Here is a 26860-nt window from a genome sequence, read left to right as displayed (position 1 = left end):
CCCACATAACTCAGCTCAAGCAGCAGAGCTGATTGCATTGACAAGAGCGTGTGTGTTGTCAAAAGGAAAATGAGTGACTGTGTACACTGATAGCCAGTATGCGTTTGGTGTGGCTCATAGTTTTGGACGATTGTGGAAAGAGCGTGGGTTTCTGACTTCGCATGGAGCTAAGATTCAGCATGGTCAGTTGGTAAATGAACTCCTTGAGTCACTTACTTTGCCGTTGCAAGTTGCGATCGTGAAATGCAGTGCACATAAGAAGGTTACCGATGAGGTTGGTCGTGGTAATGCGTTTGCAGATGAAGTTGCGAAGGAAACGGCAAGTGATGTGATGAGTCGAATGTATGTTGCAGGTCCGGCAAGATGGGTTCCGGATAGAGGAATGTGTGAAGATACGATAGAGAGTGTGAAGTCAATTCAAGCTGAAGCTACAGAGAAAGAGTTGAGCGTATGGAGAGAGAGTACGGGTTAATTGGATTTGAATGGTTGTTGGGGTGAGTTGTCAGAGCATCAGCGATGGTTGTTACCCGATGCGTACGTGCTGGCAGTGGTTACAATGGCGCATGGAATGGCTCATATCAGTACGAAAGGGATTTGTAAGTTGTTGGCTCCAGTATGGCAAAATGCTGGAATTCCTAAGTGTGCAGAGAATGTGGTAAAGAATTGTATGGTTTGTCTGATGTACAATCCTGGCAAGGGAACTCCAACTCCAGCTGGTCATTTTGCGCCTCCGACGTATCCGTTCGAGGTTTTGCAGCTAGATTTCATCCACATGGAGAGGTGCAACAATTTGAAATATGTACTCGTGGTTGTTTGTGCCTTTTCAAGATGGGTAGAAGCATATCCCCTGAAAGATAACACTGCCTTGTCCACAGCTAAAGCCCTTGTTAAGGAGTTTTTCCCTAGGTACGGTTTGCTGAGAATGGTCTGGAGTGACAATGGGAGTGAATTTGTAGGTCAAGTGATGAAGAGAGTATGGGATGGTTTAGGAATTCGTCAGAAATTTCATGCTGCAAATCACCCCCAATCAGCTGGTTTAGTTGAGTGCTATAATGGCACCCTTAAGTTGAAATTGGCCAAGATACAGGCGAGCTCTGGTCTTAAATGGCCGGATGCTTTGCCATTAGCACTTCTGTCAACAAGGATGACTGTACATTCTCGAGTGGGACTTAGTCCATATGAGATAGTTTTTGGTCGCCCGGCAAACATATGGGGAGTGCCGAGGCCGACAAAATTCAGCGAGATCGAACATCCTGTACTGCTTGATTACCTGTACAAATTGACGGCTAAATTGCGTGTCTTACACCAACAGGTTCATGATACATTGCCTCAGGCTTCTGAAGATTCAGGACATGCCATCGATCCTGGCTCCTGGGTCCTAGTGAAGAACTTTCAGCGGACAAAGAACGATCAGCCCCGCTGGACCGGTCCCTACTTGGTGCTATTGTCTACGCGATCTGCAGTACGAGTGCAAGGGAAGAAAAACTGGATCCACGGCGTACATTGTAAGAGGGTTCCTTTGCATCTGCCATATGACTAGTGGGTCCAGGAGGGCATTCCTGATTCAGAAACTGACACCGTGCCTCGTTTTCTGCCTTTTAGCGATGCACGTTTAATTGGGACGAGTTCTGAGCGTGAAAGTGACGATCTTCTGCAAGAAGCTGTGCCTCCGTCAGTTTGTTTGGACACTACCGAGCCTGAACTCTTGTTCCGTGATCAGACATTGCCTGGAAAAGGCCGTTATAATTTGCGACCAAGAGTTGTGTGACTAATGAAGTGAAAATTCTTTTTTGCTATTTCTGAAAGTTCAGCTCTCCCATCTGAGAAACTGTTTTGACTGATTTTTGTTTTTCGAACCGCCATCCGGGTTCAACTGTAGGGTCGCGGTGCAAAGACTTGGGAGTGCAAGCCGAAGACATAAGGTCGACGGTTCTGGTTGGTCCTAGGGCGTTCCCTGGACTGACAGACGCATTCTTTAGCACGGAAGACCCAACCGCCGCGAGCAGCACGGTTAGAGGATGGAGTTTTTCGAGATGGAGAGACCTGTTGAAGAAATTACAAATTGTTGGGTGTGTGGCCTTATGCCCCATACTACCGATAAAGGTATTCCTTACCTAGTCCTGCCATTCAGCTATAATGGTTCCGTGTGGGCATACAGAACGATGTTCATCTATGCTCATGAAGTCTACCCCCTACGTTCTGTGAAAGACAATCCAAAGAATAGTGCTCTAGTTAAGGGAATAGTCGATATGATTAAAGGAGCTAGTTCCTATGAGACAATCCCGAAAGATGAGACACTAGCGTATATTGGATGGAACATTACTGGATATGGAGCTAGTCTGAGTGAGAACCAGCTAGCGAAAAGATCCTCTCCGATTTGGATTGTACCCCAACAGGGTCATTACTGTCTGCAAGGAAATGGCAAGAATCCGAGAGCTCAGTTAGGGAAGAGTGTTTGCACTGAGACGTATGTTTTTGCGTCCCAGACTTCCCCATCGTTCCTAGCAGCTAAGTGTACCTATTTCATCTGTTACGATAGAGCATACACATGGTTGCCCCCTGATTTCTCGGGCACGTGTTTTGTCTTGTTCCTGTTGCCTCCTACGTATACAGCTGCGGCAGATTACCACAAGACGAGAGTTGTTAGAGGTGTCTTCAGTAAGGAAGATACTGCAGGACAAGAATTGGGAGATTTTCTGAAGGGTTTTCTGCCGTTTTGGGGACCTATGGTTAACAGCAGGAACATACGGCAATTGACGAGAGTGGTTGAGTCCACCATAGTTGAAACTGCCGGTGCCCTTAGTAACTTGACTGCTGAGCTCCATTCGGATCGCCTTATGACTCTTCAGAACAGGGTTGCGTTAGATGTCATACTTGCAGATAGAGGAGGGGTATGTAAATTGATTCAATTGAGCTGCTGTGTTTTCATTCCAGACAACGCTCCGACAGTGTACCAAGCCATTTCCAAGTTACATAAGATCTCTGAATCTGTACATATGGATAAAGGAGATTGGTCGTTGATGGGATGGTTCTGGGAACTGTTATCCACCTGGGGATGGAAGATTCTGATGATCATTGGGATGGTATTAGCTATCCTTTTCCTGTTCTGTCTTTGCGTACAGTGTGCTCCTGCTATATGTAGCCTTTGTGCTACTTCGTGTTCGAGGAGACCTGTCCAGAGAGAGTTACTAAGTACTAGGATGATGCTACAGCAACATCTTGATGATCTGATGAGTATAGACCTGGATTCAGATTGACGTGAGTTTAGGTTATTGCCTATGTAAGGGCAAAAGGAGGGAGTCTGAGGTTCCGTGAATTCTGACCCTGGGTCATAATGGTCGTGGTTCTGTTACGAATTTGGTAACAGCGAACCGTAAACAGTGAGCTCAGCAAGCATGAGTGTTTCCGTCATGTTACATTGATGGATTCACTGTGTATTTGACGATTTCGTTCTGAAACCCTTGGGTTCCATTTTGTGCATGGCAGACATTTTGTGGTTGCCCTCACATAGGCCTATGACTGTGGCTGAACAAGTCTCTGGGCACCTTAGCTTGAGTTCGTGCTGACTCCTGTTTGACCTGAAGTGAACTGACCCTGCTGCCTGAAGCTGACCTTGCCAAACCAGTTCTTGCCCTTTAGCTGGTCAAGATAGAGATCAAAGAGCAGGACATTGCTGATTTTATGGTACGCGCACACACCTTTCTATCTTGCTTCTCATCTGTTTCTGTTCCTTCTTTTATGGCCTATTTACAATTAGGGTTGAGGTCTTTTATTTTGGGTTTGTGTCCAACTTGTTCAAAAGAAGAATGTTTATTATGGGTTTGTTTGATGATTAATTTTGGGCTGGACAAACTGAAAAATGGGCTTGTCATCATGCTCCTGCTTTTGTCGTGGAAACATGTGAGTGCTCAAACTGTAAATAAGGAATGTTTGCCTGAAGCACAATTTTTTGTATAAAAAGGGATGGCTTGCTTTGTAAAGTTGAGCAGTCTCCTGAGAACATACACCGTGTTGTACTTCTAGGATCTCTGTTACTGGCTGCAGCCAATACATTTGATCTTTGACGTCACCAAGAAGTACCCCGTGTCTCTGTACCCCAAGACAGGAGAACTCGGAGACATCGGGCGTTTCCCCTGGCGTCGCTGGGTTCTAAAAACCCGGTTCTTCAATACTTTCCACCCTCCCTCCTTGTCCTGGCCTTTGTTGCTTGTTGTGTCAGGATGCGCTTCTGGTGGTTAGGTCTGATATAGCACCTGGCAGGAGGGGGGGTGGAGCCTAAAAGCGTTTCCTATTTTGTTTCCTGTCTGTGGAATACCTCATGAGTGATGACTGGGTCGAGGACGAGTAGGACTAAGAGTAATGGGGATTACCAAACGTAATCATAGCATTGTGAGTACTGTAAAGGTGAGGTGAGCATCCTGAAGCAAGTACGTCTCACTCAAGAAAAATCCTGTTCCAATTGTGGTGACAAAATCATTTTGCAAGAGGTTTGCAGGGGTGGATGACATAACAGGGCCACAGAGAATAAAGCATCAAGAATTCTAACGACAATATCGCAAGGACAAAACTATTAGGCATGTCCGTCCAGTAGCTACGAATCTACAGCAGATCTTGAGGAAAAAAGAGATCTTTCTTATATTATTTGTGGATAGGAAATTCACAGTCAGGCAGACTCAACAAATGTCAGGTTCAAATGGAAGGCCCACAGGTGACAGCAGTAACTGACGCTGGAGCGTCAGTAAACCTCATGGAGGGACAGCAGCGCGTGATCCTAAAATCCTGACCACTTTTATCACTGACCAAAACAAAGAGAGTTCCTTATGGTGGCACATCGCCCTTGCGCCTGGCAGAGACATTTGGAAGTAGAGTATACCATAATGCTGCTTAAGTGCCTGTCGCAGAATGAAGCCATAAGAAACATACCTATGTACTTGATTATTATTGTAAAGTTGGTACTGTAATGCACTATAACTTTACAAAATGGCATCAATGATGGAGGGAGGAGGTTATATGATTGATGGGATATGACATTTGCCTCTACCAGTTTTGTTTCTGCTCGCTGTTGTAGACTTGCCATTGAGCTGCTGACTCATGACCTGAAATTGCTGTTTCCCTATTGGCTCTGTATGACATTTTCTTGTGACAGTATATTGTTTTTGTATTCATGTATAAAACAACAAAATCTTCAATAAACAGTTCAAACGAAAAAATAAAATAATGATGCTTAAATGCCTGCCAATTTGTTGGTCAGAGAAGACGGCATGGGCACGCTATTGAGATATGTGACGACAGAGCACTTAGAATTAATATTCATTGCAAAAAGCATGAACACTCACGATGATCTCATCCACACAGATAACACTGAACACCATCACCATCTTTTAGAAGCGATTGTGAAAACATACAGGAATGTCGCCTGACACTACCAGGGAGAAGTGTGATCCACCCGCAAAAGTGTTTAATATCAGAAACGCAACACCCACAGAGAAGGTAACGGAACTCAGAAGCTTCTTAGGAATGGCAATGCATTGTGGCAGTCATCCTGAGACTGGGCAGTATCACCGAGAAAGCTCATGAAAAAGTCAACCACACGAGAATGGTCTGGAGTGGAAGAGAAGGTATTCAAAGATAGCATGAACTTGATGCTGAAGGAAGTTATTATGAACTACTTTGACTAAAAGAAACAAGCATTAGAAATACAATAGGTCTCGCATTTTTTTGAGTTCGGACAATTGGCATAGCTCAACAGCCACCAGACAGAAATTGCCACTTTGCAGGTGGCGAACAGAGCATTGCTCCGTGAAACGGCCTAAAAGCCTAAAACCATGTTGATAGTCTACAAAATAAAAATCAATCAATCAATCAGTACATTTATAGAGCACGCTACTCACCTGTGTGGGTCTCAAGGCACTGAAGGGAGGGGGGTGGGGGTGCCGCTACTGCTCGAATAGCCAGGTCTTGAGGTGTTTTCTGAAGGTGAGGTGGTCCTGGGTCAATCATAGGTGGGCGGGGAGGGAGTTCCACGTCTTGGCAGCCAGGTAGGAGAATGATCTTGCTCTGGTGGTGGTTCTGCGAATCCGAGGGACGGTGGCGATGGCGAGGCTGGTGGATTGGCGTGTGGAATGTGAGGCGGTTGTTGAGGTATTCGGGGCCCATGTTGTGGAGAGCTTTGTGTGCGTGGGTGAGGAGCCTGAACGTGATCCTCTTGTTGATGGGGATCCAGTGCAGGTCTTTCAGGTGCGCTGAGATTTGGCTGTGGCGAGGGATGTCGAGGATGAGTCGTGTGGATGCGTTCTGTATGCGCTGGAGTCTTTTCTGTAGTTTGGCCGTGGTTCCAGCGTAGAGGGTGTTCCCGTAGTCCAGTCAGCTGGTGACGAGGGCCCTGGTGACCGCCTTTCTGGTTCCGGTGGGGATCCACCAGAAGATCTTTCGGAGCATGCGCAGGGTGTTGAACCATGTGGATGAGATGGCGTTGACTTGCTTGGTCATCGTGAGGGAGGAGTCCAGGATGAATCCCAGGTTGCGTGCGTGGTCCGTGGGTGTTGGTGCAGTGCCCAGCTCTGTGGGCCACCAAGAGCCATCCCAGGCGGATGGGGATGGTCCTAGGATGAGGATTTCTGTCTTGTCTAAGTTCAGTTTCAGGCGGCTGAGCTTCATCCATTCTGCGACGTCTCTCATACCTTCCTGGAAGCTGATTCTAGCGGCGGTGGGGTCTTTGGTGAGGGAGAGTATCAGATGGGTGTCGTCGGCATAGGAGATGATGTTGAGGTTGTGTTTGCGTGCGAGGGGGCTCATGTAGATGTTGAAGAGGGTAGGGCTGAGCGAGGAGCCTTGGGGTACGCTGCAGATGATCTCGGTGGTCGTGGAGCGGAAGGGAGGGAGGCGGACTCACTGGGTTCTGTCGGAGAGGAATGAGGTGATCCAGTCCAGGGCATTTCCTTGAATCCCAGTGTTGTGGAGGCGGGTTATTAGGGTGCGATGGCAGACGGTATCGAAGGCGGCTGAGAGGTCTAGGAGGATGAGAGCAGCAGTTTTCCCGTTGTCGAGCAGGGTCCTGATGTCGTCGGTGGCCGTGATGAGGGCTGTCTCGGTGCTGTGGTTGGCTCAGAACCCGGACTGGGATGGGTCGAGGGATCCGTTCGCTTCGAGGAATGGTGTCAGCTGTTTATTGACGGTCTTCTCGATGACTTTTGCAGGGAAGGGGAGAAGAGAGATGGGCGGAAGTGCTTGAGGTCTTTGGGGTCCGCTGTGGGTTTCTTCAGTAGGGCGCTGATTTCTGCGTGCTTCCAGCTCTCTGGGAAGGTGGCGGATGTGAAGGAGTTGTTTATGACGTTCCGGAGTTGGGGTGCGATCATGGTATCGGCTTTGTTGAAGATGAGATGTGGTGAGGGCATGGGTCGGAGGGTGAGCCGGAGTGGATGGTGTTCATCACGTGGGTGGTGTCTTCAGTGCTGATGGGAGTCCAAGCGTTGAGGGTGGTGGTAGCGGGCGTTGGTATGGTGGCTGGAGACGGGGCCTCGGTGCTGAAGCTGTTGTGTATATCGGTGACCTTGCCGTGGAAGAACGTGGCGAGGGAGTTGCAGAGGTCTTGCGATGGTGTGATGTCGTTGTTGCTGGCGCTGGGGTTGGAGAGCTCTTTTACGATGCTGAAGAGTTCCTTGCTGTTGTGTGTGTTGTTGTCCAGCCGCTCTTTGAACGATGTTCTTTTGGTGGCGCGGATCAGCTGGTGGTGTTTGCGAGTGGCGTTTTTGAGAGCTGTCAGGTTCTCTGTGGTCTGCTCGTGGTGCCAAGCTTTCTCGAGGGTGCGGCATGATTTCTTCGAGTCTTTGAGGTCGTTGGTGAACCATGTGGCTCTCCTGTTGCTGGGCTTGCCTGGAGGGATCTTCAGTGGTGCAAGGGCGTCGGCGCAGTTGGTGATCCACTGTGTGAGGTTGTGGGCTGGGGCGTTGGTGTCGGTAGTGTCGGTTGGAGGGTTCTGGCTCAGTGCAGTGGTTAGCTGGTAACTTTGCTCCAGCATCTGCGGGGGATCTGTTGCGGGTGGTGGTGGGATGTTGTCTTCTTGAAGGTAAAATTGATGCAGCTGTGGTCGGCCCAGTGTAGTCCGGAGGAGTGGCTGAAGGTGACGTGGCTGCTGGCGGAGAAGATGGGGTCAAGCGTGTGGCCAGCGTCGTGGGTGCAGGTGTTCACCAGTTGCCTGAGTCCAAGGTTGTCGAGGTTGTCGAGCAGGGTAGTGGTGTTGCTGTCGTTATAGTTCTCCAGGTGGAAGTTCAGGTACCCTAGGAGGATGTAGTCTGGTGAGGCGAGGGCGTGCGGGCTGATGAAATCGACGATGGCTTCACTGAATTGTGTGCGTGGGCCCGGGGGTCTGTAGATGAGGGTTCCTCTGCGGGTGGTCTTGGGGTCGGTGTGGATCTGGAAGTGTAGGTGTTCGGCAGCGGTGAGGGTGTCTTCGGAGTTGGTCGTGACACTGATGGTGTTCCTGTGGATGATGGCGATTCCTCCTCCGGTTTGGTTGACGCGGTTCTTCCGGGTGATCTTGTAGCCGTCCAGGATGGCTATGGCGATGTCGGGGGCTGAGGAGGCGTTCATCCAGGTTTCCGTGAGGAAGGAGACGGCCGGCGCTGTTGTGTCGAGGAGGTCCCAGAGTTCGACGGCATGTTTGTGGCTGGAGCGGGTGTTGAGGAGGATGCACTTGAGGTGGTGGTTGTTGTTGCCTGGTCCGGAGGGTGGGGTGCTGGTTCGGAGGCAGGTGAATTTGCAGGATTGGCAGGTGAAGGGTCCGTGGGTGCGTTTCAGGGTGGCTCGGTAGCAGGCCGGCAGTCGGCCGTTGTTGAGTGCGTGGAGGGCGGCGGGGTCGTATCTCAGGCGGGTCGTTCGGCTATGGCGGTGCCAGGGGTTCTGGGCGCGGTCCAGGCGCAGACGGGCGCAGACGGACTTGCCTTAGTCGCGCCAGCGGCGCGGCCGCTGCTCGGCCTCCATATGAGGGGAGGAGGGAGGGAGGAGCAGCTGGGAGGCGGGAGAGGGGCGGCGAATGGGGAGCCGGGGGGCGGGGCCGCAGGGAACGCAGTGGCGGGAGGTGACATAGAATGCAAGGGGAGACAGGGGGAGGAGAAGAGTCACAAGCGGGCAGCAGGAGCCCAAAAAGGAAATAAAACTAAATAAAACAGGCAAAAGCAATACACAGCACAACAGAACAAAACAGACCAGTCCGCAGTGGTGGGGCAGCGGACAACGCAGAGCTCGCAGAGCGAGGCAGCTGCGGCACACAGGGGGTCTGGGCGGTGGCAGAGGGAGCGACCTACCTGGTCACAGGGTCAAGGGTCGCTGTCCTCACCACCGCACGGCCTCCATATGAGGGGAGGAGGGAGGGAGGAGCAGCTGGGAGGTGGGAGCGGGGTGGCGAATGGGGAGCCGGTGGCGGGGCCGCAGGGGACACAGCAGCGGGATGTGACACAGAATGCAAGGGGGCACAGGGGGAGGAGATGAGTCACAAGCGGGCAGCAGGAGCCCAAAAAGGAAATAAAACTAAATAAAACAGGCAAAAGCAATACACAGCACAACAGAACAAAACAGACCAGTCCGCAGTGGTGGGGCAGCGGACAACGCAGAGCTCGGAGAGCGAGGCAGCAGCGGCACACAGGGGGTCTGGGTGGTGGCAGAGGGAGCGACCTACCTGGTCACAGGGTCAAGGGTCGCTCAGGCAGATCAGGATCAGGATGACCAGGAGGAACCACAAATGTATTGGGATGGCCAACGCAAGCAAACAATGAGTGAAATCGCTTAGGCGTGGCCCAAGCACGCAAAGGCCGTAGAATCAGACCAAATGCACCAATAAAAACCCTGTATTTCTAAACGGCATAACAACAAACAAATGGCAATTCATGGGCATGCCAAAAGCCGATAGAGGAGATAACAACAGATCTTGCAGATAGCGCATGCAGGCTGCCTAGGCTTGACCTAAAAAGGAGATTGGGAAGTGGATGCAACCCGGGTTGGACTGTGGCAGACGTGCTCCAAGAAAAAAACAACTTGTGGGCTCCATCTTGTTTGCAATTCTTGCACTGTACAGAGAGGAGTCTCAAAGTGAACATGAGGGATGGGCAACCAGGCAAGGATGTGTGGTTTTCCACCTGTCACCTATGGTAATAAATTCAGAATGGTGACGGATCCCAAACCTCTGATCTCTTTATTTGAGGCCACGCCATCTCAATGAGCACTGAAAACTGAAAAATGGGCACCACATCTGCAACAAAGTAGATTTTCAATTGCTTAAAGGCCAAGTGTCAATAATCCGGTAGATAACTTGTCAAGGCATCCCAATGTTGAGACCAACACAGATGATTCCTTTGTGTGTACCACAGAAGACTGTGCATGTCTAATACATCAGTTTGCATATCCAAAGGTCATCTGCAAGGGAGATACATTAGCAGCTGTCAAGGAATAAGACTGCCTACAGACGATAGCATAAGCCAACTAGCATAAAATAAAAAATGACGTCCAGTCAGGCCAATTTGGCTGGCCTTTGTAGGGTCAGACATTAAATCTGTAGCAGATTGCTGTATGATCAGACCAGCTCTCATCATCACTGAAGAAAACAGCAACATATTCTTGTTAGAGGTGAGTACACGTTGCTTGATGTACGATACCGGCTTTTGATGACAGATTAACATTCCCAATACCTGGCAGTGGGAATTGAGCCGTCTACATCATTTGACAGTGTACATCCCAAATGAGAGAAGATAATTGCTACCTATGACTTAGCTCAGTCACTCAAGACAGGTAATGTGCCCTTGTTTCACAGGAATTACTTTCGTGCATATTTAGAGAGTTTACAAACTCAACATCAGAAAACAATACTGTGGTGGCAAATGAAAAAGTCAAGAGATTTATGATGAATAAAATATTCAGGATCAGTGCTAAACAAATGAAGATTGTGAGTGGGCACTCCACGGCATTTTACATTACTACAGATGTACTCCATACATAACCACTGACTGCAGACCTAATGTTTGGTCTAGTTGTCAGGGAGGTGGTGGCTGGAAGGGAATGATGGCATAGTGTGGGGGGAGGCGGGAAGTAGAAAATAAAATAAGAAAGAAAATTAAGAAAATGTACCTGCTGGTCGCATTGCCAGTTGCCGCCTCTCCTCCATCGCAGGAAGTACCTGTGATCCCAGGCTCCCAAAGCCAATGACAGCGCTGCAATGCAGCTTTGTGACTGGTTTGAGCACCATGGTTTGGCGCTCAGACGGGGACAGGGAGCCTCTGCATGTTCCCCACCAGACTGTGTGATGCAGCCGGTGGGGAACATCGAAAGTGCGTATGACTGTTTGGCCGGCCCAAGACGGCCGGTCAAACAGTCATGGGCACTTTCAGTGTGCTCACCACTCCTCCTGCTGGCCACTGCTCGTGCCAGCCCCGCCACTCCACGCACCAAGGAACGAAAAAATAAAAAGATATGAATGTTCTGTTATCATTTTATTTTTCCTCTGCACTGCTCTTAAAGCAGTGGCGCGATTCTCCTCCGCTTTAGTGGAGGTAGTAGTGTCTCACTAGGAGCCACCTCACCCGGACAATCAAGCCAATCAACAAAGCCGACTGTGAAACAACCAATATGCCAGTCAAAAGAGACACACACAGTAGCCATGTTGTTTGTGGGTGACAGAGTGCTTGTAAGACATCAGCATTTTGGAGGGAAGTCTAGAATGCCTTTTGAGTATGATCCATGGTCAGAGGAGCCTACTCTAACGAAGTTCAACCCATCCTTGCCACAAGAGCACCCCAAGCCAGGTGTGAAGAGAGAGCACCACCATCGTATTATATAGTGACCAGAAGGGGACCTGATATTGTTTGTGCACACGAAGCATCCAATTTGGGCAGGGATGTAGAGTACCACCCTGCACCTCCTGTAACCATAACACCGGCATGCACGCACGTCACCTTGGCAAGTCCCTGGTAGAATTAAAGAACCATTGGACCACACCGGGTCAGACACCAAGTATCCTCACTCAGGGCCTTCCATTGTTTGCGGGATCCAGGTCCCCATTACAGTCGCCGACCTGGACCCCTCGCTCGCATGCCCTCGGTTATAACTCTAGCAGACCCTAAAAGACTCTGATAGTGGCAATAAATGCGCCAGTGTGCCTAAAAGCATCGGAGCCCTTGTGATGCTAGGTCCACAATCAACGCCTAAAACTTGACTGGCCTATAACAAACACAGCCGCGCCACACACTTTGTTCAGCCAGGACCTTGGCAATGTGGGGGTTAATCATTAATGACAGCCTGATATTTCCATTAATTACCGGTTTGAAAATCTGGTCCAGACTTCGAAAATGTTTGCGCATTGAAAAAAACCTTTGGTAGCGCACAGTAAAACATGGGGCTCGTGGTTGCTTTGTGTGGCTTCAAGTATAAATGCCTTTACTGTGAAAAGACACACAGAAACTGGAAATGCAGTGTCAGATACACAAATGAAAACTGCTTTTACAGCACCAAAAAATGACAGTGGCTCATATATATGCTCAGCCTTTTCCAGAAATCCACAGTGTCTTAAGAAATAAAGATGTCTCTGGAAAAACACCCATCAGTTTATTTAGCAGGAAATGACATCATAGGCTAGGGTGTTACTCAGCACCGCGTCATGGAAAGGGAAAACTAGTATTATACTTTTTAGAGACACATTCTCACTAACCACGGGCAAGGAAAACAACAGTTGCGTATGTTGTGGTCAGATATTTATTTCTGAAAGCCACTTTTAAGTCGAGGTCCGGCGACTGTCTGAGGCATAACTTGCACATGAGTAAACTAGAAACAAATCCATGTTTAGGCCAGGTGGCTTATTCTAGTCGTGACATAGCTCAGATGACGTGTCATTTCCTTAAAACCTTCAGATCATATCCTGACTACGCTTTAATGTAACAATGCAAGAATACCATTTTTGTTTTTTAGGTTTTTGTGTTTAGTTTTTAGCTTAAGTATATTAATTGAATTAGTTTGATATAACAAACTAACGTTTGTGAAGTGTCTAGTGAGCTTTTTTGTTCTTTATTTTCTGAATCTGGTGTGTACTTTTAATATTGTTATGGTTTTAATTAACTAAACAATAACATTTACCTTACCTCACCTTAAAAGCTGAATGTCGAAGACAGCGTGAACAAGATGCTCACTTTTTGACACAACAACATATAGTTATTGGTGGTGCTAGGTGTTCCCAATAAGGGGCAATGTATTTATGAAGTTTACATTTGTGAGTATGCTGTCCAGGGCTGTGCTTGATTTGTAAAGTAAACAAACAGAAAAAAAGGAAATAAATACCAGCAGGGCCCTAGGTTTTCTCAGGAGCCTGACACTTGTGCTGGCGTCTGCTGGGTTTGCAGAATACAAGGGCCCCTGGGGCCCAACTCCATGCACAACCCTACACTTCCTGTGTTTTTCTCACGCTCTTGCAGGCTCTTCTTCATCTCTCTTCTTCCATTTGCTGTTTTCCCATCTTTCCCTTCCTCGTTCGTTCTCCCTTTTATGACCTTTTTCTCTCTTGCTCTTGTTCAAAGTTTGATGATTAAAAGTAAGACCCTAAAAACGAGCGCCAGTGCCCATTACTGGCAACCAAATTAAGCACTAATCTGGGTGAAGCAAAAGAAGAGTGTAAACAGCTGCTATTACCATCTCTGTGTGACAGTAAGCGTGTAGGTGTCTATTAACCCCTTTGCTGTGGGGGTAATTTCCCCAAGGCGCGGGGGGCCGCGGCACCGCGGTGCTCGTGACGAGCCCAGCTCGTCATGAGTCACAGTAGAGCTGTGCTCATGACGAACTGGGATCGTCACGACTCCGCCCACTGATTAATTCTCCCGCACAGGCGGGGAATCAATCGCGCGTGGGCGGACCGCGGCAGTTATGACGAGCCCAGCTCGTCATGAGCACAACTCTACTGTGACTCATGACGAGCTGGGTTTGTCATGAGCATGAATGAGGTTAATGACTGTCTTATTGGAATGCTAGTGCAGGCAATATGTCAATAACTAAAGAAACCCCCGGGTCCGCCTATATCATTCATGGCAATAGCAGCTCTTCTGGGAGTCTGACAGGCAACAGGTTTGTTCAGATAAAAGAGGCTGTGAATCAAGTGCTCAGTGTGAGCAAAGGGACTTCACAAAAACTGAGGAATCTCCACACTATAATAACAACAGGAGAGGGAGGGATAATCACTCTTAATCTCCCTAATGTAAAAGTCCAATAACAACAAAAGAGTGAGTAGAGAGGGCGAGACAGCATGAGCAATACCTCTTATTTAATAGAACCCTCACTCACCAACCTAGTTGGTGACATGCTTCATCATTGGGTTCCCACCAGAGAGGCCGAGTGCCTCCCTGGTGAATCTCCACACTACCCCCAGTCGCAGAAAAGGCACATCACATGGACTACTTTATGGCGAGGCCTCGTGTAAAGTGATTAACAAAAGTCGAGGCTGCATAAAAAAACTGAGAGTTTGGGGAACCTAAGCTGAGAGTAATGCAGTTGGAGAATATTATGATCAGAATTTGGCTTTATAAAGAAGCTGCCTCCCCCAAGAGGGTATGTAAACTACAAACGGGACCAGAGCCATTGGATATTATTTACAGTAGCAATTTATTGACAGGGGTTTCCACTCTCCAATAGGCTGTGACAGAAACAAGAAGATGACAATGGGCCTGATATAAAGTTTGGCGGACGGATTACACCATCACACACATGTGGGCTATCACATCCACCTTTTTACAACTGCCGTAGGATATATAATACATTTGTAATAAGCTGAATGGGATACTGGTTAAGTCTGTGGTTAAGTAACCCATCGTCTAACTCTAAGTAAGCTATTTCTGTGGCCCTCACTAGAAGTACTGTGTCAACAGGGCCGCACTGGCTGTAGCAGGCATCTGGCATTTTCCTGGGAGGCTGGAAGGGTGGGGGTCGGTTTTGCAGCAGTGGGGGCCGGATGTTTGTCACGGTGTGGTTTTGTAGTGGTGTTGCAATATTGCACCTAGTACCAAAAGCAGCAGTGCTTCACACTTGCAATGCCCCCAATCTCCGCCCCATCCCCGGGAGCTAGTCCTACAACATTGCCAGAGCTGTTTGGGGTTCCCAGTCCGGCCCTGTGTGTCAATGCCACACTTGCATTTTGTTGAAATAATGCCACACTGGTGGCCTTCATATTGTAAAACAATGAAATGATATCCAAAAAGAATGAATACGTCTGTTGTGTTGTACTTAATAATGCAACTTAAAAAATCAAACTTGATCCTAGTCATGTGGATGAAGAGTGTGTGTGATTTTGATAAAGGGCGCAGGGACTGGAGCAGACAATATCTTCAGACCTGTTGGCATGTTTGGGAATGCTTAAGGATCTTGTCCATAAAGGCCATTTTATAAAGATGGGTCCCCTAGAAGCTACTCTTGGGCCACGTGTCTTTAGCAAGAAAGCTATAACAGAGATTTGCGTACTTTTGCTTCCTTTGAACACCAACTTTAGTGGAAAAAGATGACGAATATGAGCACTCTTATAGATTTTATGTATGCAGTCATCTTTCTTGCGTTTGGCAGTATATGATTTCTTAACCTAAATTAAAAAAAGGGTAAATCACAGTGCCTGCTATGCTGAGCACAGCTCTTTGTAAGATCAGGCAAGAGCCAGACATTGGGCCGGTGCTAGGGTAGATCCTTGCTTGAAAACATGGGAGAAAGATTTTTTATGTTGGGTGCAGCTCTGGTACTTTCAATGCTGGATTTGTGTGCTGCCTACCACCCAGTGTTCTTTCAATAAGGACCCTCATATTTGACATCTCTCATTACACCAGAGAGGATATACAGACTTAGGCTCATGACCTTTGGATTGACATCACTTTTGACTGGCTTCCAAGGGACAGTGCATAAACTGTTCAACGAGGTTAAATCGTAGAATATATTCAAGATGATATAGTTGCTTATAGCTTAAGTAATGCGCACGTTATTTCTCGATAGGAGTCTTTAGAAACACTGGGGTTGAGAGGGCTAACAATTAAATGGTAGAAGTGTAAAATGAGTGTGGGCGGCCTGGGTGACCTTGGGCATCATACTGATAGCATGAAGATTCTTGTGAAAGCAATTCAATTGCCACTTAAATCTAAGGATAGGATCAGTTGTTCTCATTCCGTGACTGTCATGATCCATCATGGCGGGCATGATACTTCAAACTGCCCGACTGTATGCGATTTATGAAACAGGAGAGACTGATAGTATGCACGGAGTATGGGCGCCACCTGGAAAGAGACTTTGCATTTTTGATGGGTGCACTCTCTGAGAGATGAGCAAAGCCAAGGAAGACTACAAGTCCCATGAAGCCACAGGACTCCCACAGGACTTGACGACAGAAGTGACCATCTTGTACTCACAGAGTATACACGCTTCATGGACCAGAGCATTTTGGAAATTGAGATATATAGTTGCCTTAGCCAAGACCTTGTTGTCAGAGGGAGGGTCTAAACTTAGCAGATTGTTGTTCTTTGGAAGTCAATAAATGACTTAACTCAATACTGAAAAGTATTCTAGGGGAAATAATTGTGTTTAAGGATTTAGACTTTGCTATGCAACACTATTTTCAGGAGTCAGTTGTTTTCACAAGAGGAGTTAAAAGTATCCTCATGTAGAGTATGAATTAAGGTATCGACTTAGATGGGAAAGTGATTGTTGTTAAGTGAACTCTATAACACTATTGAACATTTATCGTGTTTCAATGTATGAACCTGTCACTTTGAATACAATTCGATTCAGAGAGTGTATTCATACAACAATAAAGGTAGTTGTCTGTAGTAAGAAATGCATAAAAGCTTAGAATACTCTTTGCATATGATACTTGCTGTACTTGGCCCTTTTTGCAGGGTCATCCCTAAATGTTTTGCCTTTCTCCTAGCCTTTTTTCTGACATGGTGTTGGTGGTTTTAGGACTCTGGGCACTTTAGCACTGCTGTCCAGTGTAAAGTGTGTGTGCTCTCTGTGTTAAATATGGTAGGATTGGTCTACACCTGTTTGGCCTATTTACCTGTCAGTCCCTTGTAAAGTGGTATCCCATATACCCAGGGCTGGTAAATGAAATGCTACTGGTGGGCTTGCAGCGCTGTTTGCCCCACCCACCAAAGTAGCTTTGCAAACCCATCTCCTGCCTCTGTGCGCGCAGTGTTACTGCCGCTGTGACGTGGCACCTAGAGTGTGTGCCATGTCCGTGACCCCCCCCTTTTACTACATGTCAGTCACCCCTACGGTAGGCCCTAGCTAGCCCTATGGGCAGGGTGCATTGTAGGAGAAGTGTGGCTCACTGGTTAGAAGCAGCAGACCCTGAAGCAGAGATCGGCCCGGGACCAGGGTTCAATTCCCGACGCGGCAGGGTCTTGGGTCAATGTCCGCGGACTCGATAATTCTCGCCGAGGTGCCTACGCTAACCATGGGTACCACTCTGCTACTCTGGGCAATAGCTTGCTTAATCTCCACAACTGCCCCATCAATGCCGGGGATGCCTGGCTTCACCTTGGAGGTGCCCTGGAGGGACCATCTCACAGGGAAAGCCAGGACGGGTTCCCCAGCGGTATACAGCGCCAGGACACCCCGAGATGGGGTAACAGTGCACTTTACAAGTATACTTACCTTACCCTACCTAGGTAAAAGAAAGGACATGTACCTCAAGTGTGTGACATGTCCTGGTAGTGACAAACAGCTATTTTGGTTTCTCACTACTGTGGGGCTGCCATCCCATAGGAATGCATTGGGGATTCCCTGATAAGTGTTTCAGTGGTAATTCCTGATATGGGAGGCGCAGCATGGTCAAGTTTGGCATGTTTGGAATAGTGATAATAAATGCTACGCAATGGTGTGCTCAGATTTATTATAACTATTTTAGAAATTACACTTTTAGAAGTTGGCACTCCTGTGTGCTATGTGTCTACTTGCCTGATGTGAATTGCATGTCTGGTTTTTGAGTGACAGGGGCTGGTGAGGTGTGGGTGGCTCAAGGAGGGGCAGGGTGAGTCAACGCTAGGCTGAATGGGACATCTGCATTTGGAGTAGTGGGAGGAGATGTCCCTGAAAAGGTCTGTGCCTAGCCGCTACAATGCTGGCTCCGCCCCCTGTGGTGTGTCTGATCACCAAGCCCCCACCTCACAATAGGGAAGAGGAGCCTGGTAAACAGAGTGCTCCAGAACCAGTTAGAACTGGTTTCCCCATGCCCTATTCTCTGCAGACAAAGGAAAATGTGGTATAAAGGTAGGGGCTGTGACCCCATGAAAAAAGGTTGTTCCTGTGCTTACATGGGCTGAGGGGGACACTCAGCCAGGAGGAACCGCCGTACCCAGCTGCAGCTTCTTGGGGGTCCCTGCCTGGCTATGCTATGCTGGGGTGCCCCCAGGACTTTTAGTTCCTTGCCCAGCCTTTGCCCAGGACATTTTTTTGGGGCATAGCGCCTCGTGAGCGCTGTATTTTCATTGCCCGAGAGGAGAGTGAGGAGCTGCGTTGCTCCAGTAATAATAAAGGGAATCCCTGCGTGGGGATTCCACCGAGCTGCCGGTGGGAGAAGGTTTGTGCGCATCTCGAGGCGGGAGCCCACCCGGCCTTTATGCTGTTGCGGGGGCCTACCCAAGGGATTGATACTAAAAACCAAGCGGGAGCCCACCATGCATCGGTGCCTTCAGAACGGTGCCCACCCTGCATTGTATGCTTCGCAGGAGCCCATCCGCACTTTGAAATTGCTTTAACAGCCGCCGCTCCAGGAGTGACCCAGAAGCCAGGTAACCATTCCTGGTTGTGGGCAGGGCCACAAAACGAAAGCAGGAAGCCCGGAGACTCGTGGGCTCCGCATAGAAGTCCCAGGTCCCAGGAGGGGGCCCGGGTGCAGTGAGGAGAGGCCCGGTGCAGAGGACGGCAGGCGAGCTGTCACCGGATTGTCGGTGGGGCTCCCATGTCTGGAGAGAGCCCCGCATGCTGAGCGAGGGAGAGGAGGCGCCCGACCGGAGCCTTCAGGTCTCACAGTACAGAGAGACTTCCCCCGCGAGAGGAGTCCTCAGCAACCCCGGTGAGTGGGGCTTTACTTTGTACACTGTCAGTGTTCCCATGCTTCCTGAGCAGTTCCGCAGGAGAGCAGGCTGCTACAACGTGAGGCACAGTGTTTTTAGGGCCCCGGTGGAGGTCCAGGGGGCACATTAGTGCCAGTGACGCTTTCCTTGCACAGCTGCGCCGCAAGCACAGGCAGCTGCAACATGGTGGCACTTTTTGTTGAGGAGTCCCAGTGGAGGACTCAAGGTACAGTGGTGCCAGATCTAATTGCTCAGTGGTCCCTTAGGAGAGCAGACCGCTGCGACGGAGGGGCCCGTTCTGATTATGTTAGTCCCAGTGGGGCTGGAGAGCCACAGTGGTGCCAGGGCTCCTTTATTTTCACAGCTGCACCGCAATTAGCGGCATCTGCAATGTTTAGGCCCCATCACAGTGCACACTTTGCTTTGGCAGCATAGGCAGCAAGAGAGCCAGTGGGAAGGCCCTACGATTAAGCCCTGACTTTGCGGGACATAGTGCATTTGAGCCCCAGTCAAAGGCCAGTTTGCCTGGCAATGTACTGTGGTGCACTGCTGATTTAGGTGTAATGTGATATTGCGCAATACGTTTATGCCTAATGTAATGTTGCATAATGTGTTTATGCTGATGCCTAATGTCATGCTATGATATTTTAGGATGGTGCCTATGGTGTAATGTGTTCATGCTTATGAGGTGGGCCTATTGGGTTTATGCCTAATGTGATAATGCTGAGGTCATTATTGTACCAGTAGTTACTGGTTGAGTTATTTGCTACTTGTTATTTGTGTAATCCTGGTTATTCTGACAGTGGCTCTATTGGCCCTGTCATGTGAATAGAATCCCCTGTGAATATTGCCTAGTGTTAGTTGGCACAGTGTAAATGTGTGATTATGTTTCTAATGTGTTTATGATAATACAAAGGCTATTTTTGATATAACCTTGTGTAGAGTTTCTGTTGTGGTGTGCCTAGTGTGTTGCTGCTGTGTGTGTGTTGTGCAAACGCTTTACACATTGCCTATTAGAGAAGCCTGACTGCTCGTGCCAAGCTACCAAGGGGGTGAACAGGGGTTATCTTCAGCGTGTAACTCCCTTGCCCTGGCTAGAGTGGTGGTTTCTGCCTGGCTTTGGCGCAAGCCTTAGCCAACCAGAAATCCCATTTCTAACAATACTTAAACTGGAATTGTGCTTTCGCTTTTGGAAGACACCGTGGCACCAAGCAATAAACTGTGAGTATCTCATATACAATATTAGGAATTAGGTGTTGAAGCCAGAACAATAAAATCATTAAAAGCATCTTGTCTTTAGCTATCAATGATCCTACAGTGAAGAGCAGGCCCACAATGTGATTGGGCAGAGTGGCGATAACCAGTAGATCTGTTTCTCTCTCTTATCTCATTCCCCTTTCCTACAATCTACTTCTAACCAACATGTTGTCAATGTATACTTGGCACTGGATTATGAGAACAGTAGAATGCACAGCACTACTTTTGGATAAAGATTGCAAGTTTAATTCATTATGACGATGGCAAAGCTGAGTACTATGTCAAATTTACAAGTAATTTTGCAGATAACACTTGACCATTGAAGGCCCTTATGAGGAAAAATGTAAAGTTCTGAGCGTAGAGTGTAATAGAAGTTTAGAAGTCACATTTGGCAGAAACACAATACACCTTATTTCTTTCATGTGTTAAAAAGGGACTCTGAAAAACATCCCACTGGCCTAGGTTTCCTGGAGAAAACAGACCCCCCACCCCCATCTCAAACTGCGTGCCATTTCCACGTTGCTCCTTTACTGGCCATGTCCACTATATTTTGGTTCTGGCTCATCAATTCACGAGGCTACTTGGAAAACAGCACCTCATAAAATTGAGGATCCTAATGTCAAATGTTTTTCTAAACATTGTTCTGCTCAAAATAAACACCAAGACGTGTGTATAGCCTGATCGCACCTCCTCCATCTTCTCTATCTGTAAGTTAGGGATAACAGTGTGGATGCTACTCTTGATCATCCGGCTACTACTTGGCTTCTTCCAAGGCAAGCTACAAGTCTCTGAAAAATGTCCAGGTGAAGCAGGTTTCCTAGAGAAAGGGGATCCATAAATCCCAAAATTGCCAGAAAAAACAGTCCAGAATCTGGGTGCAGGGACACATCATCATCAGACCAAGTGATATAACACTTTAAACCCGGAGAGCATCAATCAATTTTTATCACACAGCATTAAGATGGCGTAGAACAGATGCAATTGTAGCCTTTTTCTCAGTGGCAATTGTTCTTGTTCCATTTTCATGATTACAGGGAGGTCATTCTAAGCCTTGGCCGCAAAGGCCCTACCTTCACCACCACCCAGGTCGAGGCTTGTTCTCCTAGGCACAGTAATCAGGGCTTTGTTGCTACAGCAAAGTATTCTGGGTCGTTGATACAATTCTATTATAACTCTAAGATATTGTTAAGTGTATTTTAATGCAGAGCCCTGTGAACAGTTGTCACATGCTTAAATGTGGCTCGACAACTAACAGACGGCCATTGTGATTTTTAATCTTTTCAGCCCTGGGAAATATATGTTTCTGTCCTGGAGCAGCCATTACAGTTCACAGTCCCAAGTTCTGTGCAACTTGTACCTTACTGTGCTGGTTTTTCATACCCCGTACAAGAAGACCGTGCAATAGTCCAAGTTGGACACAACTATGGGGCATATCTACAAGGGCATTTTGCCACCGCGGCGTCCCTTTTCACGATGCTTCGGTGGCGCAATGCCCTGCTCCATATTTTCAATGTGTCGCTAACGCCGCATTGTAAATATCGTACACTTTCACACATCTTTCTGCATGAAAGGGCGTGAAATGGGTCTTGCTGTGGGTGTTCCACTGCAACACCCATTGCTTTTTTTAATTTCCCAGATGTACAAGGATCCGTTCATTTGAAGCAACGGCAACAACTAACACCATTGAAAAGCAGGCGTTAGAGTGGCGTAACGAGTAGAAATATTTGTATTACTCCTTGTTTTTAGCTCTTTCTATGTATGCTGCAACCTGCAGCACACATAGAAGGAGCATATCGCCTTTCATGATTGTTTATGTGTAGGAAGGTGATGGCGCTACAGCAAAGGTGTCACTTCCTGCACATACACAGGAAATACTACAACGCAGGGCAGGCACCCTTGCACCATGGTGCAAGGGTGTCTGCGTTGGCGCTAGGCAGCTTTTTTACAAGGGAAAACACATACGTGCGCCATATTCTTGTGAATACGGTGCATTCCTGCTTTTTTAAAATGACACAGCATGGTGCTGCTAAATTGCTTTCAGCGCCGTGCTGCGTAATTTCTTTGTAAATATGGCCCTAAGTCTCTACAAAAAAGTGCTCTGTGTTCCTCTTGTAAAGGAAGGGATGAACTGTTTTACCAATTTAATATGTTACCTGATTGATTAAAATAAACTGATTTACCCGAGGGTCAATAGATAGCAATATATTTGTGTGTGCCCTTTTGTAGTAAAACCTGGCACCCAATAGATTGTAATTGCCACATCTTGGCTCATCTAAGGAAGCATGTCATCCACTCTAGCTCAGATCAGACATTCCAAAAGCCTTTTGAGAAGCATTGGGTGGTCCGGGTATCAAATGCTGCTGATAAATCAAGCTGCATGTCTTTGAAGAAATGTGACACATCCTATATCATTGGGTAATGCATAAGAGCAGACTACGGAGATATTACATGGGGGAAGGGAGGGTGAAAGAAGCAGATCACCTCTTTCAAGAATCACAGTGTCAGTATGCTTTTCGAAAATCATATGGCAAATTATTAAAAGTTTGTCCTACGGTCTTCTCCAAATACTAATGATATAAAGCCTTAAGTGCAATGCATAAAGTGCTTCAGAAATCGTGGCAATTATTTATTACAGTGACTGTGCTGGGCGATGGGTAACATACACTTTCGCACAACGTACACGTGTTTGCCCTGGAGATGGATGGCATGAATTGTGCAGGGTTGCTGGCCTAAACCATATTGATTCTTTCAGGGGTGTCCTGTGGAACCCTCAAGGCAGAAAAAATCTCGGACAGCTCTTTGTTGATGCTTCTCTAAACAATAGAATGTTCCCTAGCGCGCAGCCCATTGCTACACAGTTCTTGCACAATAACCATTGGTTAACTGGATTTGGATGGACTGTTTAAACGTCCTGCTATCTAATCTCTCCAGAGCCAATCATCATTTGTAGCCAGGGTCTTAAGATACATTGCCCATTCTCTAGCCACTGGTTTATTCACATTTGTAAAATAGAATTTATTTTTGTTTTTATTCATTTCTTTCCACCAAATAACTCCCTGAATTTCGGGCATTTCTCCCTTGTTTTTCACACTATTAACGGTCTAGTACGCACAATGGTGCCCCAGCACTAGGCGACATACACAAATATGCACTTATGCTATGTTTCTGAAGGCTGCCCTTCAGCACTCTTTTTAGTCCAGTGCTGAACACAATAACATTGCACCCCAATCTGATTTACGGCACCATCTGTTATTCTGTTACTGATAACCACACATGGCTGTAGTAATGAAACTGTAGTTCTACCAGTGTACCTCAGACCTAACTTGCAGCACGCTGCACTTCCATTAATGGAACCAATAGAGGTCCTTCTGAAGTACCGCAGTCTTAACATGTAGGAATCCCTGCCCGCCAACAACGTGACCCAGATACAGCAGCTCTGCCAATACACCCCAAGCTCACCTGCAGCATCCCAGCATATCAATTCTTGCATCTACATAAGCTGCCACAAAGCACCTCAGTCCTCCCTTGGGCTTGGGAGTGGTTAAGGGAGTCCGCGATCTAGATGCAGAGCGGATGGGCGGGCAGATTAACAGGAAGGATTGCAAGGGGAAGGACCAGGACGTGGCTTCGTAAGTATGCTGGGGCTGGGGCTGAGGATGGGAAGGTAGGGGGTTGTTGGGGTCGGGTTCGTTTTAAGGGCTGTGCTTAGGCTGGCTTTAGGGCTCAGTGTGGAGGGCTGGGGTCGTTTTTAGGGCTGGGGCTGAGTTTTAGGGTGGGGAGGAGCAATTTTCAGGGGAGGGCAGTTTTCAGGGTGGGGGATATGGGTAGGTTTTAGGACTGGGGCAGGCAGATTGAAGGGATGGGCCAAGTTTTAGGGCTCAGGGCAGGGGGATGGCTGGGGTGAGATCTGTACTACGCATATACCTTTACCAATCATGCCTTTATCACAAAATTTGTTGTAAAGGCATGCTGGTAAAGACATGGTCGTTGTTAATATCGCGTAGTTGGTTGTATGTCAATACAACGCGGGCTTTTACCCCGCATGCCATTACAACGCGGGGATTACAACGAAAGTCGTTACAACGACTTTCGCTGGAGGGCGCTGGATAGTGGAATAGTTTAATTTTCTATTCCAACTCCAGCCCATGTTGACAGTAGGGAAGGTGTTGGATAGAAAATTAAACTATTCCCTATCCAACAGCGCCCTCCAGCGAAAGTCGTTGTAACGACTTTCGTTGTAATCCCCGCGTTGTAATGGCAGTGCGGGGTAATCCCCGCGTTGTTATGGCTGTTCTCCGCGTAGTTAAGGCATGCCTGGTTTAGGGAGTCTTGGTTCCGTCATACAATCGTCCACAGTACACATGCTATTCTAGCACTGGATAGATGCAGCTCTGTTTATGCGCCTCAATCAGGGGCTTCAGCACCACCCATGTTGCGAGTACTGGCTAAACACACACATGTCCCAATGCTGACCTGCAACTGCCCCTACCCGGCCAGAACTGAAAATACACAGCTATGACAACGCAATCCAATCCCGCTCTAATATTGAGAAGCGCCCTTAACTCTGCACATGCACCACATTACAGGCCTACAGAAACCTCCATAGATCAGGGTTGTGACCCACATGTAGCCCTGCAAATGAACCTCTACAAGTGCCTACAACAGTGAAGTATACACAGGCCTGCAGCACTAAGACGCAAATAATGTCATGCCAATGCCTATCATTACTGGCCTGTGGCATCCTCTCCCACTCAAGCAGAGAGATGCAGACACTCAGACACACAAGCATGGCTCCACCAGCGCACCTCACTCCCCGAAGCAGCACCCCACTTTCCATGGTGGGGACACCTAGCTGTACAAATGCAGCTCAGCCTTTGACTGCAGCACCCTCTGCTCTGCCAGTAATGGGATCCAACCCCTGCTCTGCCAATGAAAATCAACACTGACCTGCAGCACCCCTTGCTTTTCCAGGGCCGAGACCTAAACATAGCTGTCGATGCACTTAAAGCCTGGCCTACAACCAACAGAACACTTTTCTGCCTCATATCCTCACACCTCAGAGGATATCACAGGCCAGCTATCTTCTGCTCAGCATCTGTGGATTTTAGGTAGGTTTGCGAAAACGTTATTAAAAAACAATTTTTCTCGCACAAAATATCAGGGATTTTAAAACTGCAGCAAGTCATATATTTGCACTTGAGAGTCCTTTTACATGTTTTAGTATTGCACTTTATATTTGAGGCGCTATACATCTAAGGAAAAGCATTGTATTGTAACACACATTTTTAGAAATGATTAGACTGTTTTCATTTTTATTGCTTTTAAATGTTATATATTTGTGATATATTTTATGGTACCAGTATGTGTGCCGAATAAAGAATTTGATTGATTGAGAGAGGTGCAGCAAGCCAATTAGACCGTCAGATCTCCTTAGTGAAAGCCCTGTTGCTAGGAACTGCTCTCCAGCAGGGGGCACAATAAGCAGCAACATCTACTTGGCCTATGTCTAGAGGCACTCGTCCTAATACATAATTAATATAATCGGAGCTATGCCCTAAAGTTATTTGTGGGAAACGAACAGGTTTATAAATGAATGCCATGGCATTGAAAATAAATGTGGCCCAATAAAACGCAGTAGCAACTTTACTAATAAAACACATTCACACATTTAATACTGCTCTGTGAAGAAAAAATTCCATGTTATTATCACATGACAGTGACACGAGAAAAACACTGTTTCCTGCCTCACAAGGTGCATGTTACAATACAAGAGGAAATAATGATCCTGTTAGTCGAGGCCTCTTCGATGCGATTTTAACTTACTGCACAAATGTAACCCCTTACATCCTGGTTTTGGTGTTATACTGTTTTAAACAAATACACATAACAACCATATGTGCAGGTGTGCCAAGTGTAATATGCTATTTATTAGTATTATTGAGGGAAGGGAGGGCCATCATGACAGCTAGTGTGTGGATGCAGCACGCTCAACAATGGTAATAAGTAGCAAATTACACCCTGGACATACATCTATCTATCTATCTATCTATCTATCTATCTATCTATCTATCTATCTATCTATCTATCTATCTATCTGTGCATAGTCTTCAAACATGATTTCAATAACCATGAAACATGTGTGAGGAAGTTTGGGAACTGTACAGGCACCGGCTGAAAATAACAAGCATTGGCATAGCAAATAGGTCTCGCCTTTGAAACCTTGTAAATGGGTGAGACTGAGGAAGCGAGAGCTTGAAGAAACAAAAGCGGTAAATAAAAATAAACAAATCAGCCATGCACTTTATGGTTCAAATATCTTTATTGAGTTTAAACACACGCAGGGAATGCCATTTACATTTAGCCATTTTCAAGCGGACTCGCAACAGAACAGCCGGGGAGTGCCAGCTGAGAGCTTGAATTCAGCGCTCAAGACAGTATCTGCCAATTGCGTGTACATAGAATAAAAAAAAAACTATAAGAAGAAACAAAGGGAAAGGAAACCAAAGGAAACCCCTTTTCCCCCAATACCCCCC

The sequence above is a fragment of the Lissotriton helveticus genome, chromosome 10 (assembly GCF_964261635.1).
Source record: "Lissotriton helveticus chromosome 10, aLisHel1.1, whole genome shotgun sequence".
Classification (NCBI taxonomy): domain Eukaryota; kingdom Metazoa; phylum Chordata; class Amphibia; order Caudata; family Salamandridae; genus Lissotriton; species Lissotriton helveticus.
Note: the sequence above shows the minus strand (reverse complement) of the source record.